Here is an 18021-nt window from a genome sequence, read left to right on the forward strand (position 1 = left end):
AATTGCCAAGAAAAATAAATTAACACTAATATGTCTTTGATACGGCAACAAATGTAAGCACAGGAGAAATGCAGGGAGGAATCTTCTTGGGAAGGTGCTGTGCACCTGCCTCATAAAGTTGGAAGATTTCCTGAAGTGAGAGTGAGTTGGAGGGATGCACCTGAGCCAAAATTGACAGAAAGAACTGAATACACTCTGGAAATAACTCTGAACAAAGTGATTTTCTGTTGTTGAGCAGCAAACATAGTTACTTTCTTGTGAGTAGGGAGCTTGTACACTTTTAAAGGTTCCCTGAAATGTGGTCTTGCAAGTCATGCAATCCATAGTTAATCCTCACTAGAAAACACAGTTCTTATCTTCCTCAGCTATACAGAACCATTTCCAAGCAGGTTTTAATGAAGAAGGTGGGAGCTGCTGGATATTGCAGAGCTGGTCAGTAATGGGGCCATCCCAGGCTACAATTCATGCACCAGAACCATGTTTCTCCAGTTTGATCATAAATAAGCCTCTCCTACTACACTGGATTCAATGTATCTTAGAAAACAAAGATCTATGGCCACCATACACTCTCTGAGTATTGCTCAGAGAGTGTATGGTGATCATAGAAGATTTTTACTTTCCTTAGAGGCCAAGTTGTAACTTCAATTATGTCACTGAAATGTACCTGCTGTAATGCAGTAACAGAATAACTGTCCCCTAACAGAGAAAAACCTCTGGCCTCCCCTTAGTTCAGTGAAAAGCACTGCCAGCAAGGCCTGAATCCAGTTTCAGGCTTGATGGGCCCAAACTTCGTCAATTGAAAACTGAGTTTGCCACTTTGTCCTGAGGAAGAAATTTTTTGTTAAAAAGCACCCTCATGACTGCTGAGTGTTTATGGATAAAATGCCTTTAAAAGTAGTTTGACAGCCTCGTATGGTTCCTTCATGGACAAAGGTCCCTATCACAGAAGCACTATACATAATTCACCACAAGAGAGCCCCAGAACTAAGCAAGAAAGCTAAATTACCTGTCACTTCCAGAAGAAGTGTTCCCTTTGGGTCAAGGTTGAAATCATTGGTAAACCAGTGTGAAGAAGATCATGTTGGTCTCCTTATGGATTCCTTCCCTGTGTTAGGACTGCAGAGAAATAAGGGAGGCAGAATGAACACCAGCTACAATTTCCAGGTTATTCTCAATTCTTATTCATAAACCAGCAAGCCTGTCCCTGATCAAAGTTTGAGGGATGAAGCAGCATTGATTCTTCCTCCAAAGCAAAACAATGCCTGTGGCAGAGCACGTATTCTTCTCACAGGGGTGTCCTGTCACAGGTGCGAGGCACTACGGCTGTGTCTGAATACAAAAAACACCTCATTATTACTGGGATGGGAAATGCTGCTAGTTATAGGGAGCAAGTATGACTTCAGGAGTACAGTTCATGAGAAGTAGATGCCATCTGGCTATCATTAAATGGCTGATTGTGGCTTTCTGTGATTGACTGGTGGGTGATTGACAGGTGGTAGAGAGGAAAGGGATCTAGCGTGTCAGCCAGACCCGCCAGCCTTTTGTTTCAGTCCTCTAATTTTTGTGGTGTCTGTAGCTATCAGGGGGGCAATTTTTCCTTCTGTCCTACTCGCATTGCAGCCTCCATGTCAAGTAGACCTGAAGTCTGTAGAGAAGAACAGGAGAGTGGGGAGAGTATTCCACCAAACACTTAGACTCCTGCAAAGATTCACAGTTTAATTCTATGAAAAAGATGTGATTTAAAGAAGATATTTGGTCCTATCTTCCCTTTCCCACATGCTGACATTTCCAAAGCCTGTAAGAGATAAATTTATGCTGTGTCACATTAAGTTTATAACAACTTTAAACATTTTAACAGTTTAATAACACCTTTTCTATATGTTAATTTGAAAAACTGAAGCTTAACTGATAGGACACAGAATAATATAGTCAAATTAAGCTTGCAGTGGTCCACCACAAAATATATGGGACTGAAGTATTTGTTTCCCCCTGAAAATTAAAGTGACTTAGGCCTATGCTATTCTGAGCAAGGTTTGATTGTTAAATATACATAGATTAACTGGTTACTGGGAATGTAAGCACATGGCAAAGGCTTTATTCAAAGCTGGATCATGAACAGTCTGTGTGCAGTCTCTACAAAGAGTGTGTTCCACAGGAGTGGGTGGGAGCTGCTCTGCCTCTCCATAGAACTTACATGGACTATCACTGCCAAGCTCCAAATTACTCAGGTTTATGGGATCTCTGCTAGAGACTGAGCTTGCAGTCTAGGTCTAAGCAGTGCCATGCTGAGGCTGGAAAGCATCCCCGGGGGAGGTGGTGGTAGCAGTAGGGGCTGCTCTGAGCTGGGTGGGTGGAGAAGTCTCTGAGAAAGACTGTAGGGTTTGTAAATGAGCAAGTAGAGTAAGAAATGGGAATGCAGCTCGAGATGGTCAGTAGTATCTAGCTGACTGTTCCTCAATTTTCGGAGATTAGCAATGTGTCTTTTCTTTTGCAGGGGGATAAATTCTGCCCCAGTGAAGGTTTTGGGAATGGGACAGTCTGTGCTTCCAAAGGGACTTGCCCATGCTGAAGTTAGGCCATATCAGGTCTGCTTAATTACAGTTTACACATCAGTCTGAGGTGTTTCCTTGGGCAAAATCTTCTTTGCTTTCTAAACCAGGACTGTTGCTTCCAAATACAGAATTAAAATAACTTGTAAAACCTCAACAAAAATATTGGACCAGAAAAGTTGATTGATATTAATGTTGATATGTCACTGTTTATATTAATGGGAATTTCTGATTAAAACTTGGACCTGCACTTTCTCATATTTATATGCAGAGATTTTACTGAAATCCAGGTTTCTAATATAGCTGAAAGAGCTTTCAGATGAGAAATCATTTTTTAAGCAAGTTTCTAAATATGTTTAGTAATTTTGAGAGAAAATAAACATAAGAAATAACTTCCTCTCTTCTTATTATCTGGAGTAGGAAAATAATACAATATCACTTAGGCTGGAATGGATTTTCATCTAAAGCTCATTTCTTCTAGAAATATGTGAAAAAAAATAATTAAAATTACAGTGATTTTCAGGTGCAAAAACATCTATAATGCAATGTATAATATCTTTATATATTTAGAATGCACTTGACTACATGCATGGGACATAACTAAATCCACACAGACAGGTTTTAATAGTTCCCATGGTAACTATATAATGTATAAGAATCACCTAAGTAGATTAAAAAAATGAATTCATATTTAGAAGACTTGATTCCTAAATAACTATTACTTTACTAATAAAACTAAATAGGATGAAATGTTTCACAGGAAAGAAAAACATAAGTTCCCTATTAGATTAAGACTGAGTTAAAACATTACTGTTTTGCGGGACTTTTTTGCACTCGTTAGGCTTGTGCACTGATAGAGCAGCTCTAGAATACAGTGCAACCCTTTCCACCAAAAAAAAAAAAAAAAACAAGCTTGCATTCCAGCACATGCCAGCAAAGTGTGCGCTCTTACAAGAAGGAAAAATGAACTAGATAGGATTTTGCAAGTTTGTGCACACAACTTGGTATTTTATTCTGGGACATAGACAAGACTACTGCTGCTTTAAGGAAAGATGGTCTCCAAACGGTTTATGAAGTGATAGATCATATATAAATAGGTTGTTTGCTCTCAGTACAGATGCCATCATTACTAACTACTTTCAGGCTCTTTGAGAGCTAAATAATTTTGTAATGCATCATTGAACATTTAGTTGCTTCGATAGCAGATGGTTTCAGGGGTCCATCTGCTCACAGCAATGTTTTCAACAAGCCCCCTTCACCTTCACCAAAAGGTTCAGAAACATTAGAATATTCATTCCTCACCACAGGTGCCTTTCCCAGAGCCTCCCCATACACAGGCATAGTGGGTCGCTCACTTGGAAAGACAGAGGTGGTTACTGAAAAATGTGACTTAATCTATTGTGTGTAGATTACTTCTGTCAGCAAATGGAGACAGCAGCAATATTGGGAAATACGAAGCATCAGATTACTTGGAACATAGCTTTCATTTGTCAGGAGTAGGTTTTTAATAGGCTTGCATCTAAATACAAACAGTTGAATAAATTTTAATAGTATTAATAATTTTAACTTGCACACACAGTTAACTATAACTGTAACAGTGTGTTCACAGAGTTATGAATACTATTAAAATATGTTCAACTCTTTACATGTAGATGCACTCACAGTTAAAAAATCAGTGCACAGCATAAATATCCATGTAGCAGCTGCTGAAGAGAGAAATCTGATGGAGTGGAATACAAATACATCAAGTATGTATTGCCTTGTAGTTCTTACAAGTGTGATAGCAAAAGAGTAAGTTATAGTAATTTTTTGTAAATTACCTGTCTTCTATTAACTCTTATATAAGAAATGCCGTGAAGAAACTCAAGACTGATCTGTTAGCTCTTTGTTACAACCAAAAAAAAAAAATTACAGGGCTCACACACTTATTTTGGCAGAGGAAATAAACATGTTTGATCTGTTGATTAATAGCAGAGTCATTTCTCCAACTTCTGTTTTTACAGTGGTTTTCTGAAGCCAGACAAGAGGGCTCTCTGAGAAGGAGAGCACTTCACACAGACTGATCTGTTGAATGCAACTGAGATACAGGAATTAGAAGAGCCTTTGTTTCTGAATTACTGCCTCTGTAATTCCCAGAAGAGCTATCTAGAGTTGCTTGATTTTATCTTCTCTAAAGGCATATATTTCCACATAGATTTCCAATTTCATAATGTGTTTAAAAATAGAAATTAATTCTGAATTACCTGAAAATAGCTTTGAGCATGAGCATCCTCCTAAGAGGAGCTAAAAGATTTGGTTTATGCAAGTGACAGTTTTTAATGATCTGTAAGAAATAACATGTCACAGCTACATGGTGTACACTGGTATAAGGATTGGTTCAACTTCTGCACTTATATCAGGTTGCTAATTTTATTTTGTGTATAAATTGGGGTACAAATACACAGTAGCCACTCAAATATTCCTTGCCTCAAAAACATGTAGTATGGTAGGTACACAAAGAACCTAGCACAGCAGTGAGATCCAGTTCATCAGTAGATTGAACTTGTTTTGATACCTGCTCAGGAGTTCCTTTTCCTTTACAAAGCTAAAGACATTCTCATTTCTAAGCAGGATGATAGGTTTGATATAACAAAGCAGATAGTAAGGTTTAAATTACTTTCAGTGTGTCTGTCCCCTGCAGTTCCAAAACTTCTGAAAATGTGCATTGCTAGGTTATCTCTGACCACTGAAGAGCTGTTTTATGATTTTATTTTGGCCCATGTCATAGACTCCTAATCCTGAATATGTATGTTTGTGGAAGTGGCTACAAGCAAAGTACCTAAGGTGAAACCTTCAATTGTCGTTTAGCCTCCCTAACTTTGTTCTGTGATGAAGAGTTGAACAGACACTCCTATCAGTATTTAAGACAACCACTGCCTTCTGAGTATTAGCAGCAGACCACCCCTAGAAAAATCTGAACAAAGGCAAGTCAGCTGTGTCTCCTTGGTTGAACACAGACCCAGAGTTCAGTCTCCTGAAAGATTAACTCTGAATTTTGCAAGTAGTAGGATCATCCTGATGGCCTCATGCAGGTCAGCCCACAGAGAGGTCGTTCCTCCCTTTTAAGTCAGTGAAGCAGGATAATAGGTCTTTTTAAGTTTATAGTCAGTGGGTTCTAGACAAATCTAGGGTGGGTTCCTCTTTCTTTCTCACCAAAGCTTGCTTATTTACAAAGCAAACTTTCAAATTTACCAGATAGGAAATACAAGGGCACAGTCTAGAGGTCAGAGAGTTCAGTGGATGGGCTTCTGCAGCGACCTGGGCAAGAGAAGTGAATTGTGGTTTCCTTCTAATCACATGACCAGTAAGCAAATCATCACTACCTTTCCATGTTTGTCAGTGGCCCATGTTGTTCTTTTATTTACCTAAACTCCTTCCATCCCTGCTGCTAAAACTCTGATGAGTGAACTGTTCCAAAAACAGGTATTTATTTTCCCTATCCAGACTTAGGATAGAGAGTAGGATAAAATTAGATTTGAGGGGAATTGTTTATTTTGGTTAGCTGGACAATAAGGCTTTGGTCTCCCTATAATCAACATTGAGACCAAAGGACCCATATTACATGCATGCAGATACATCACTCTTTGAAATACCAATTGAATCCCAACTGCATTTTGAGACATAAATGCTTTTTTTTCTGCATAAATATACAGTTTAAATTTTAATGCTTTTAAAATTTTTTGCTGTGTACAATAAATTACAGCTGCAAACAGCACTTTTAATAAAATATCTGTCATGAAAAATTATTTTATGAAAGGAGAGGTTTTATTTGCACTGTGGTTAGGAATTAGCATGTCAATAAGAAGTTACTTTTCCTTAATTATAACTAATACATTGTGTGCCAGGGTAGGCATCACACCCCAACAACTGGAATTTGTGGAGAGATATTGGCAAAAATGAAAGTTCCAAACATTGAAAAAGCATTCAAAATGAAAAATTAATACTTTAAAAATATAAAAAACCCTTTTGTAGTGCTTACTAGCAAAGGTACTATACACAGTACATGCATATACATCCACAAAATAATAAAAGCAAACATTAATGTGTTCAAGAAGAAGATCAATGAGAAAGTCAGCTTTATTCTCAGAAGTAAAGGATTGGATTTATACTGTGGCTGTCATTCCCATCTATACTGTCTACTTTGTTTTGTTATAGCATCACATTATTGCTTTAGATGGCCGTGTAAGGTTGTGATGCTGCAATCTTTCTCTAGTGAGTAGCATCACTGACATTTTATGGGACTGCTCATTTCATGAGGCTGCTCTATTTTGCAGCTGCAGAACCTCAGGCTTGATAGCAGATGATTATTTTTTGTCAGTTATCACATGCTCATCACAACAGGATTTCATGCTACAGTGTACAAAAATCTGACAGTTTCCAAATAATTAGTTCTAACTTCTCTATGCCCATTAAAAGTAAGAGGGTCAGAAGACCACAATCTAATCAAATATTTTCTCTTCACACCCTTAAAAGATTATGTCAAAAATCTGTTTCAAAAGTGCTCACAGTGCTTTTCCAAAACAATGGGGAGTTGTCAACTCTCTCAAGTGTTTGCTCTGATGTACTGTCCAATCAAAATCAAAAGTCCCTGAAAAAAGCAAAGCCTACAGACAGGCTGTTACACCTTCTTCCCTTATCTGTCACTGCATCTTACTCACCAACTACTCTAAATCCATTTTTCATTCTCTGTTCTGGAGTCCTTGAGGTGCCATATATACACGTTATCTAAATTATGTGGTTGTCACAAAAAACAGTATAACTCGTGTGGATTTTTTGACGCTGCAAGCCCAGAGGAACCCCTCTCTTCCCTCCTCTGCAGTGTCTTCCAGGATTAAGCCTCTCTCAGAACCTGACTCATTAATGTAAAACATCACTAGTCTCATCCTATTAATACCTTTCAAGCAGTAGCCATGAACATCAACCAAAGCAGGAGAAAAAGAGATTAAAGCCCAATGTGTGATAAAGCTGGTCTAAATATCACAGGGAACAGTTAAGAAGAAGAAAGTTTAGTCTAAATATATAAAAGTGAAGTGGTGGAAGTTATGTAATAGGTCTTTTAAAACCATTCTGGAGAAAATGTTTTTAAGCTTGGTATTGTGATGGCAAAATGAGGGATTTGATAGTTTTTATAGGTCTTAAGTATCTCATCACTTCTGTGTATTGAATTTACTAATTTATAATTCCATCACACCGGACTGAGTTTCTTCTGGATGGCTCACCAGATGCAACTTGCTTTAGGAAGAAGCTTAGAAACTTGCTGCATGAGTATGGAAGGGCTCTAAAAGAGAATATGTACCAATAATTGAACCTTGTATTTCGCTAGTTAGGAATCATTTATGCTGAGGATCAGGTCAGATCACACTGGTTGGTATTCGCTTTATGAAAAAGTTTCATGCAATGTAGGATGAAATAGTACCAAGTATACCCACACTATTTTTTTTTTTTTTGAGATTTACTAGTAATTTTCCTCTGAGGAGCAATGTTATAACACCAGAGGAACAATCTGGCTCCTTTTAGATCAGAAGAGAATAAATTGGGTTTTTTCCTCTCTCCAGAGAAGGAATGATGGCCAAAGCATTGATGTAATTTCAGATCCTGTTCTGCAAGCCCAACTGCACTAAGTACTCCTAAATTTTTATCTTATCTTGGAGTGCAGAACGCTGGGCTAAGGGGGACATGGAAACCCCAATTAAAAATAAAATCAACTAAGATTTTTCAATTTTGACCCTGAACTGATTTGTCCTGTAGTCAGGATGTTAACACAACTCCTAATATCCCCCGAGTTAATTTGGTGTCAGGTTTATACAGTTATGAGGACAGCTTAATTTTAATACCCATTCAAAACATGGGACAGCAAGTACTATATTTCTCATTCTCTTTTAATTGCATTTCTCACTTTAAGGTTGGAATAAACCAATTGCAATTTAAATAAAATCATTAAAGGAAAATTTTTCTAGTGTTCTATAAAGACACTGCAGCTACTGAACAGCTGACCTATGATTTTAAATTATATAAATTATAATGATTAAATCTAAGATAATTTAAGCATTTCTCTAAACATTATGGTGTCTATGTGTGTTTTCTATCCACAGCTAGCTGAACTTTCTTGCTTTCCTACTACCAGTCATAGTAGTCATAATTCCCCTAGTTTAGACTTTCACAAACACTTATTTTAGTGAACACTAAAATATTTGATATTACTAAATTATATTGATGTGCATTTTCTTATAGGAGCTCTTTTAGATATTTCTCTAAAATTTAAACCAGAAATATAATTGGGTAAGAGTATGATACAAAAAATAGTATACAGTAATTAAAATCATAAAATATGAGCAGGTAAAAGAGAAAGAGTGCTGGAGAATGAAAGGGAAATGCAGTTATTTATATATAAAATTATTTATATGCACATGCATACCTCTGTATATTCATACATATCCATACTTTTTTGAATAATTAGGCACCAAATGGATATGTTCTCATTACAGAAACTTTACCATGCGGCTGTCCTCTGTGCTTCAAATACAGAGCAAGATCTGTGTACTCACCTCTCAAACTTTATACCTACTATACACATTTCCTTTCAGTGAATGTCCAATAAGCCTTGACTGATAGCTCTTCCCTTATGTTGCCTTCATAACACTTCTAACATTATTTCAGAAAGAATTAGAGCCATTTCCTTTCCTCACTGCTATGCCTCTCCTGTTAATCCTGCATGTGCATTTAACAGACCACAGGATTCTTCCTCTTTCTGGCCCCTGGGCTTTTCTTTAAAAGAAAAAGCCAACAAACATGCCAAGTTGTATAAAAAAGTGGGATATCAGTGTTCTGGTGAAATGATGACATTCCATGTCTGCAACCCCAATTTTTGAGGCAGTGTACAAGTTGGAAAACCACCAGTGGCAAGAACAGTTGCCGTTTTGAATTTCACTCTGACTCTCCCAGTAACGCTGTGGACGAGACTATCAAGCTTTTAATTTCTGTTTACAAATGCAGGTAGACAGTGGTCTGTGTTGGAATGATACAAAGTATGCCAAATCAATTACTATGTTAAATTTGGGTCTGCACATCTTTTATCTATACAATGAAGGCTGTAAGCCCACCAGATATCTTCTTTAAAAATATGTTATAAATAAAACCAGAAAAGTTAGCAAATGACTGAAGGAAAAATTTAGCCTTTTATGAGTTTGAAAAGTTTTGTATAACAAGTGTTTAACTAAAAATGTACATCAAGCATGTGTTTTGTGAAATAAGTTCCTGATGATGCAGTGTTTAAATTCACTCTTCAGTTTATCAGTATGCAGCTGCTTTTTTACTAAGGAACAGATATCAGTAAATAATAGTAAATGAAGCGTCTCCATTACTTGAAATACAAAGAACTTTCTTATATTGTGGTGTAAATGAACACTCCCCACAAATTCAGATTAGCAGGTATTTAGTTTCTTTCATAAGAATAGGAAAAATAGTATCATATTTTAAATTAATTTTTCTTTATGCTTTTTTTCATGTGTGCAGTAAACCAGTTGTGCATATTTATTTAGGTAAAGTGCAAGTCTACTGTGGCACATTAATCTGCTCTGGCACATTAATAGCTTCAGTCTCTGTGCCTGGATTTTAAAAGTAAAATTAAAATACTAAATTTAAAGTGATTTCTAAATGTAGCTACAAATCTGTATACAATTCTAAAAATAGAATATTAAAATGAAGATGCATTATGGGTCTGTAGATAAAGAATTAGAGGGTAATGGGATAATTGCATTAGTAGGTCACTTACAATTAAAAGATACCAAAACAGTCCATAAAAATAATTCATACAAATAGAGTAAGTTTTATTATTCTTGCAGGAAGATTGTGGTGACAGTAACTTTGAATTATGTTCCTTTCTGTTTTTTCAGATGCTGAAATTCTGTTCTTGCTGATCAAGGAATTTTATTGTTGTTGTTGGATGTATATCAACATTTAAAACCAAACAAAGCCAACAATAGGTAATTATTTTAACTTGATTAATTTATAATTTCAACATATAATTAGATTATGGCAGACTTATTTATTTGTGTCACCCCTACAATAAATGAATCTATATCATTGTTTTCAGCAGATTTGGCCAGATTATACAAAGGGTTGTTTTTTTTCTGAATAAAATTGATGAAATTCTTTCCATAGAACTAGACACAAGGGGTGGGGGTTTGGTTCTTTTATTTTTTTGTATACCAGCAGGATTTTTTAAATAATCATCAAGAAAATGTGTGATTTCTAAAATGCAAGATTACAGTGCAGTATATGAGAGTATTCACTCTTCCTGTTGTTATGAAAGCTAATATTCTGGGAAATAGTTTCCTTCCCCCTGGTGTCTTTAAGTCTTTTGTACATATAAAATGGCTCTGTAGAGGAAAATATTATGGTGTACAAAAACTGCACCTTGCAGAATGGTGTAGTACACTTAAATCCCAGATGAAGATTTTGGACTGACCAGTAACTTAGCCCGTATCCAGTTAATTATTTATAAGGACTATTATTTATGAAATCCTAAATGTGTCTTCCAGAGTTGTACACATAAATCTGATTTTTCATCTTTTCAATATAAACTTGCCGTCAGGCTTTGCAGTTTAGAGACAGCACTTTTGTCCAGTTCAGAACACATATTGTAAAGTTTACAATTTTCCAGAAGAAATGGGGACTTTGTTTGTTTCTTTCATTCTTACCTGGAAAAGTCATCTCACCTTTGAGAAGGATCACTGTATGCTGGAAGCATTACAGCAACCCTGTAAGCACTTTAACTGGTGCAGTTTTCCTTGTTTATATGCCTGATTATTTTCATCCTTCAGAATTAAGACGATTCCAGTGTTGGACATGTGAAAGCAAGCTTAATACTATATTTTAAGAAAGGGTGCTCAAATTCACCCAAAAAACTCTAAAATAACATCACATTATTCTAAGGGAGAGGAAGATGGAAGGTGGTCATTCAATGATTTAAACAAGCGCCTGTGCTCACTTTGGAAAAAGACAGGGGCTCCCTGCACCCATTTCTGCTCCAATTTAATGAAGTTGTTAAAGTAGCAAGACTGACAGGTTAATTATCCTTTATAAAAGGGGGACAAATTGAACTGTGTCTTTCCATCATTTTTTGATATATCAAGAAGCTCCTGAGGTGCTCAGGTGCCACTCTGGTGAATAGAACAACTAATCCACTCTGCTATTCTTTGCTGACCCTGGTCCCCCCATCGGGGCCTTGCAGTATATTGCAGTTGCTTTTTGTTTCACATTCAACAGATTCCACTTTATTATAAATTCAGAAGGATTTTTTTTCCTCCATATGTTGGCTGACAGCTCCCCTGAAATAACTGATGGCTAAATTTAAACTCTGATGAAAATTAACCCGAGTGTTAAATGCAAACAGGAGCTGCTTGGAAAGAAAAGAGTTATCATGGTAAATGCCAAACAGTGGAAAATGTGTGTAAATTAATGGAGTCTCACTGGTGACAAGCTGTCAGGCAGTTTGATGGCTCTCGCTAGTGCTTCAATCCCACTGAAGTTGGCCAGAGGGCAACATGGACAAGTCCTGCTTTTCAAAAAGACCGCGGGATGCTTGACAGTAACGCTAACTAGATCATCTAAAGTTCATGGTCAAATAAGATATTTTTTTTTTCCTTTTTGCAAGGCTTTGCACTAAACAGAGTTCCTGCACAGCTGGGCTATGAATGAGATATCAAATCACAGTTTCTGTACAGCGATCAAAAAAGAATGAAGATTTTTAGAGACCAGAGTTGTGGTGAAAGGAATTCAGAGAAATTTAATTTCAAATAGATATTAATATTGTTTTGTTGCTGTATCTGCTGAACACAGAGCAATGCTTGAGGGGTTTCTGGATGAAATCTTGTATTTCTAGATGTATTTTAAATGGTTTTAAAAATTTATATTAATTTTAGTCTTTTATTGAATCCTTCAATTGAATCATCCTTCATCTCCAAAGAAAGATTTGATATATATGGTAAGATGCACCTTATCTCCTCTTATCTATTCTTCTCCGTTATTTTATTTTTCAGCATTTGTGTGCTGCACATTTGAGAAATTAATTAGTGGTCTTTTGCTTTCAGGTCTTGTTATTTACTTCTATGAAAGTAATGCTGAATCCTTACAGTGTCTAAATAGTCTCTTATAGTATGTTCTGACAAAATTTTAACATGAGATAAAGTAATTTAGTGGAAACTGAACTGAAACCACTGTAAAGTATCTGAGCACGTACTAAGCTGTACAGACATGAAACAGTCTATTTCTGGCTGTTTTTGTCAAAAGTGGGAAAGCACAGTCTTACTTAAAGGAGAATTTTTAATATTCTAAAATTAATATTTTGAAGATACAGTCTTAGTCCAGTTAGCAAAGCTGTTAACTAAATCATCTATATATTTGGCATAAAGTGTAAAATACAATAAAAAGTCACTCTAATGGATAATTCACAATTGCCACTATTTACATGAGATTAAAATAACAATATGTCTTATGGAAACACCTGTCCATATTGGTCAGGATAATTTCTCCTAGCTAATGCTCAAAAGCACCGCTTTTAAAACCTTAATAAATGTGACACAATGTACAGAGGAATTATATTTGAATAATAACTTGGAGAGGACAAAGGACAAAGTGCAAATCTACTCTCCATGATCCATCTAACTCAAGTGACCTCACTATTTCACCTCCTGTGACTGATGTCACCCATCCATTCTCTCTTTTTCAGCATTTCAATGCCATTATCAGTTCAAGCAGCACCAGGTTCTCAAAGTTCTCCTTTCCCCTCTGCAGACCATTGGCTTCTCTGTGAAAATGATCTCTGACTGGGGAGACAAAATTATGTCCAGAGTCAGTAACCTCTTTCCTCTGTAGGAAAGCATCTCTTGATGTACTATGACACTGGACAGGTGGATTAATTCAGTGTGTATGCCTTGATACACAAAGTTTGCATCTAACTCTGGGAATTCTTAGTTGGTTTAGGTGAAAACCAGCTAATTGTCTTGTAAATTAAGATGCTTGTCTTCCATTGAATTTTCCTTTCCTTGAGCCCCGTCTATGAGGAAGGGTGATAACTGATGTCTCATTACAACCAGATATTAAAACATGACAGTAATTAACATACAAGTGGTTCAACCAAATTCTGTGGGGTTTCTCATATAGCTAAAGTTAGTTCACTCTTTTTTAGATGGTGCACAGTTAGAGAAGAAGGAAACTGTTCAAATAGTCTGAATTCTCTGCTCCCTTCACTGGTTACTTGTACAGGTAGATGAGGAGTACACAGGAATCTTGTGTAGGTAAGTCAACACCACACTGCATGAGTCATTGCTCTGTATCACACCCTCCTTACAAAGCAGGTCAAAAGGAATAATTAAAATAAAACTTAATATTCAATTTCTGCCTTAAATAAAAATGCAAATGTCACAAAACACAGAACCAACATAGCATTGGTTACTATTTAGATTTCTTTTATGTGCCTGCAGTTTATACACTCTTGCCTAAATGGGGAAGATTTTCTTCTCTTTAGCTGGGAAGCAATATCAGAACCTATTCTTATACCTGCTGTTTAATAGCTAAATATTTAAAGAATGTTTCTCTGTTTTTCACAAATATCCTGCAACAGATACCACTGTGTGGTACTGCTTTACCCTTTCATAATTCAATTTCAAAATTTAAGTTATTATATAGAAGGTAACACTCTGGTCGTGTTAATAACTGTGAGCCCTTTAATGAGAAATCTTTTTTCTGTGACCTATACAATTTAATCTGTGGACTTCATCAATTTCAAGAAGTCTTTTGATTGCACACTACTATATCAGAGCCTGGAGTAATACTTATTTCATTTAAGAGAATGGGCTTTTTACTTCTACTTCAATGACTAGGGGATTTCATCTGCAAAATTTCCTGGTGTGTAAAGGCCAGAACTTTGAGCTAGACTTCACAACACACATGTGGCTACAACAACACAGTGTTTACTCTCCTGGTGTGCTTTCACCACTCTTCATATACCACTGGGAAGGCTGAGAACAGCCTTACCCTCCTCTGAATACCCAACAGTCTAACAAAGACAAAGAGGGTAGTCATACGTGATGCATTAAATCCATTACTTCTAGTTTCTGCCCAAGGGGCTGTGGCCATGGATGTATGAGGTATTTCCTTTCTTGTGCATCCCAAAGTGCTGACATGAATAAACACTGCCATTTGTGCATTTCTCCTGCACATAGGGTTTGCAGAGTCTTCTCTGAAGGTGGGGCTTATTGACAAAATAAATTATGTTTAGAAATTGTTATGCTATCCTGATCTTTGAAGGTTTGGGTGATATTCAAGTCCATGAATTTGCTAGCAAGAATTCTTGCCAACTGGAGTTGAGCCCAGGCTCAAGTAGGAGTGACTGCTGCTGCTAAGAAACACCAGAACATACACAATCAACCCATTCCCTTTTCTAATTTTATGACATGTTCTCCTCCTCCAAAACAGTGAGGTTGCTGGACTTTTACCTTTGGGGCTTTGTCAAGGAAACTGAACCTTGGCTTTGCTTGAAGGAGGAGAGCTTCCTTTCCAGAGCCTGTAGCTTGTACTGAAGCTTCAAGGAGTCAGAACAAGAGCTGATCTGTGTATCAGCTCCTCTTTTCCTTTCTCTTTTCAAGTGAAAGGCTCTTTGTATGGTAAACTAGCAGGTTTAGCACTGCCTTTGTCATGAATTGTAGGTTGCATGGAGTGGACATGGAGGAGAGGGACTGCAAGAAAAATTATTTGAAACCAATGTTAACAGTGATTCAAGAGAAGGGCCATTTTCTATTTCACAGATAGCACCCTTTATCTAAGACTCTGCCCGGATAGTTTGTTTCCTGGCATAAACATAGGTCTGTGAAATCAGAAGGTAAAATGATGTGCTGTTCTGGAGAAACTGGAGGAGCCAGCTCAGGGCTGGATGAAAATTTCAAGCAAGCCACACAATTTGGCTGTGCAGCCAGTGTGGGATTCCAGCTAGTCAGGGTTTAGGCAGAAAGAATTCTAGAAGGCACTAAAGCATGGGGTCCAGCAGCAGTAATATGAAGCTGCTGCCACTGCAGGTATGCCTCTTCAGGGTGTCCAACTGGCAGCAGGTGGATATAAATAAGGTGCACAGACGGTGTATGGAGGGAAGGGGAAATTAATGAATGGTCTAACTGCTGAGCTCAGGAACACAGAATGAAAACATGTTGAACTTGACATGTCTGTGCTGCTGTTTTTGTAAATGCTGATGGCCAAACAGAATGTCCCTGTGACAAAAAAAAAAAAAAAAAGCTTTTATGTATCTTAAGAATGTTAACAGATAAATTTTTTGCTCAATCAATAAAATCCTGGTTGATTATCAAGTGTGACTTTGACCCTATTCCTGAACAAGGGCATTTAAAGAGAAAATATTTTGTAGCTATGCAGTCCTTTGTTGGAAAAAAAAATAAATTTCTCAACTCCTTAGGGAGCTGTAATCTTCAGTGTCCAATATTATGCTACATCTTGCAACTCAGGGCTCTGCAGAGTCACAGCAAGTCTGTTATCTCCAGAACAAGAAGCAGTGGAAATCTGTCAGCATGGTCCCGTGCAGGTGTTATTTGCACAGCTGGAAGTGTAGAGCAGATCAGATTTAAAAACTTTTAGTCCTCAGCTAATGCCTCTTGCACAGGGCTTTGCTGTGCTATGCCCCAGCCTCACTGAGAGCTGGCAGAGAGATTGCTAATGCAGCTCATTTTTGCTTGGAGCTGACATGCCCCTGTGTCTACAAGTAGAGCTCCCGCAGTATTTACCACTCTGTTGATGTTTCTGCCCAAAACTGCTTCCAGTTTGGCAAGATTTAAATGTGTCAGTAACTATTAAATAACTAAGTCCTGCCAGATATATTCTTTAGACTATTTGCTGGTCACTCTTCCTCTTTTTTTAGTGACTGTGGAATTGAAACTCATAATTGCTCCTGGAAGGGGGACTCAAAGATGACCCTTTTTTCTGAGATGTAAAATCCTACTCCTTTTCTCAGGCAGACTTGTAGCAATTTCATGCAAGGGACTTGTCAGCAGGGTGGTGCAGGGTGACCCACCCATAAGATGAGGCTGATTCTGACATTTTCCACACTTTTCTTCTATCAACAAACAGATGCATGAGCAAAATTGCTTATTTCTCTGAGTTCACCTTTTGGTGTTGATTTTTACATTAGCATAGCTTCTATGAGCTGATTTTACTTATGAACTGTGAATCCATTAATCCATGAAAGCATGGATTAAAACAGTCTTCTCCCAATTCTTGCAGCTCAGTCTCAACATAGGAAGCAGAGACAAAATGTGGATACAAACAAAGCAAAATGGAAATACAGACTGAAGAACTAAGCATTTTTAACACATAGGAGAGCTTATGGTATATATACATCCAAAATCTATTCATTGTGTTTCTGTTCTTGCTGCAAATGAGAAATATATAGACAATGAAATATGGGTTTGTAAGGAAAGACAGCAGTTCAGACTGATCAGATGTGGGAATCAGCTTTCCACTTACCAGGACATGATGGATAATTTGTGGAGAGATTCTAGAAGTGAGCATAAGTGATGAATCTGACACAACAGAGAAAATAATGTTGCAATAATCAGAATATGAAGTGAGCAGATACCATCCAAAAGTTATCTTTATATAGACTGACATGAAAATCTATATCATGGAGATGTTACGCAATAAATATTTCCAAGGCTTAGACACAGTCTTCTATCTATGCTGTGTAGAAGATAATGCCGAAGATATGCACTAGAACAACTGATAAAAGCAAATGGGAGAAAGCAAGGAAGTCTGGGTCTGAAGTCATACGTCAATAATGAGGACAAAGTTTGGGCTAATGGTCTGTATGACAAACCACTGGCAAATATGAAAGGCATACACAAAAGTTCTGTGGTGACTGAGAATCAATCTAAATTTCTGCAAAAGTAGGCAAAGATAAAGAGAACTCCCAAGCCCAACATTAAGGGAGGTGAGAGGAGAATACATGCGCAAATGGGAGATGTTAAGAAGGGAAACACAGCTGCTGTTCAGCTGATCCTTCATCATGGATGCTGCAGTGTAAGAGGAAGAAAAACGGCAGGAGAAGAGAAAAGGGGCTATGAGTTAATCAGAGAGAACTAACGGGAAGAACTGAATGGAACAACTGGTGGCAGCAGACTTAGATGGGGACTGAGAAGAAGAGAAAGGTTTGCTGCAGCCTTGTATGAAAAAAGAAAGGGCATAGTGGAAAGTTTGGAGAGGAATATAGGAAAAGCCTTTTACATTCATGGGACACAGCAACTAAGAGAAAAACAGTGTGGGCAGGGTCCTGGGGAGGAGCCCTTGTGCCTGTCAACATTGTTGACCAGAAGGAAGGAAGGTTGGAAAGGTGTTGGATAACCTTGTGTAGAAAGAGATAGAAGAAGAAACTTGG

The 18021-nt window shown here is 37.3% G+C and overlaps 1 long non-coding RNA gene across 1 annotated transcript in view; it reads right to left on the minus strand.

Moving 5' to 3' along the window:
* LOC135297057 (uncharacterized) overlaps window positions 1-18021 on the minus strand; it is a 71912-nt gene that overhangs the window by 51966 nt on the left and 1925 nt on the right. Inside the window, exon 2 of the long non-coding RNA XR_010359077.1 lies at window positions 1007-1116. This is a non-coding gene — a long non-coding RNA (uncharacterized LOC135297057). The remainder of the gene's footprint in view (window positions 1-1006; window positions 1117-18021) is intronic.

This window comes from Passer domesticus, chromosome 3 (assembly GCF_036417665.1).
Source record: "Passer domesticus isolate bPasDom1 chromosome 3, bPasDom1.hap1, whole genome shotgun sequence".
NCBI lineage: Eukaryota > Metazoa > Chordata > Aves > Passeriformes > Passeridae > Passer > Passer domesticus.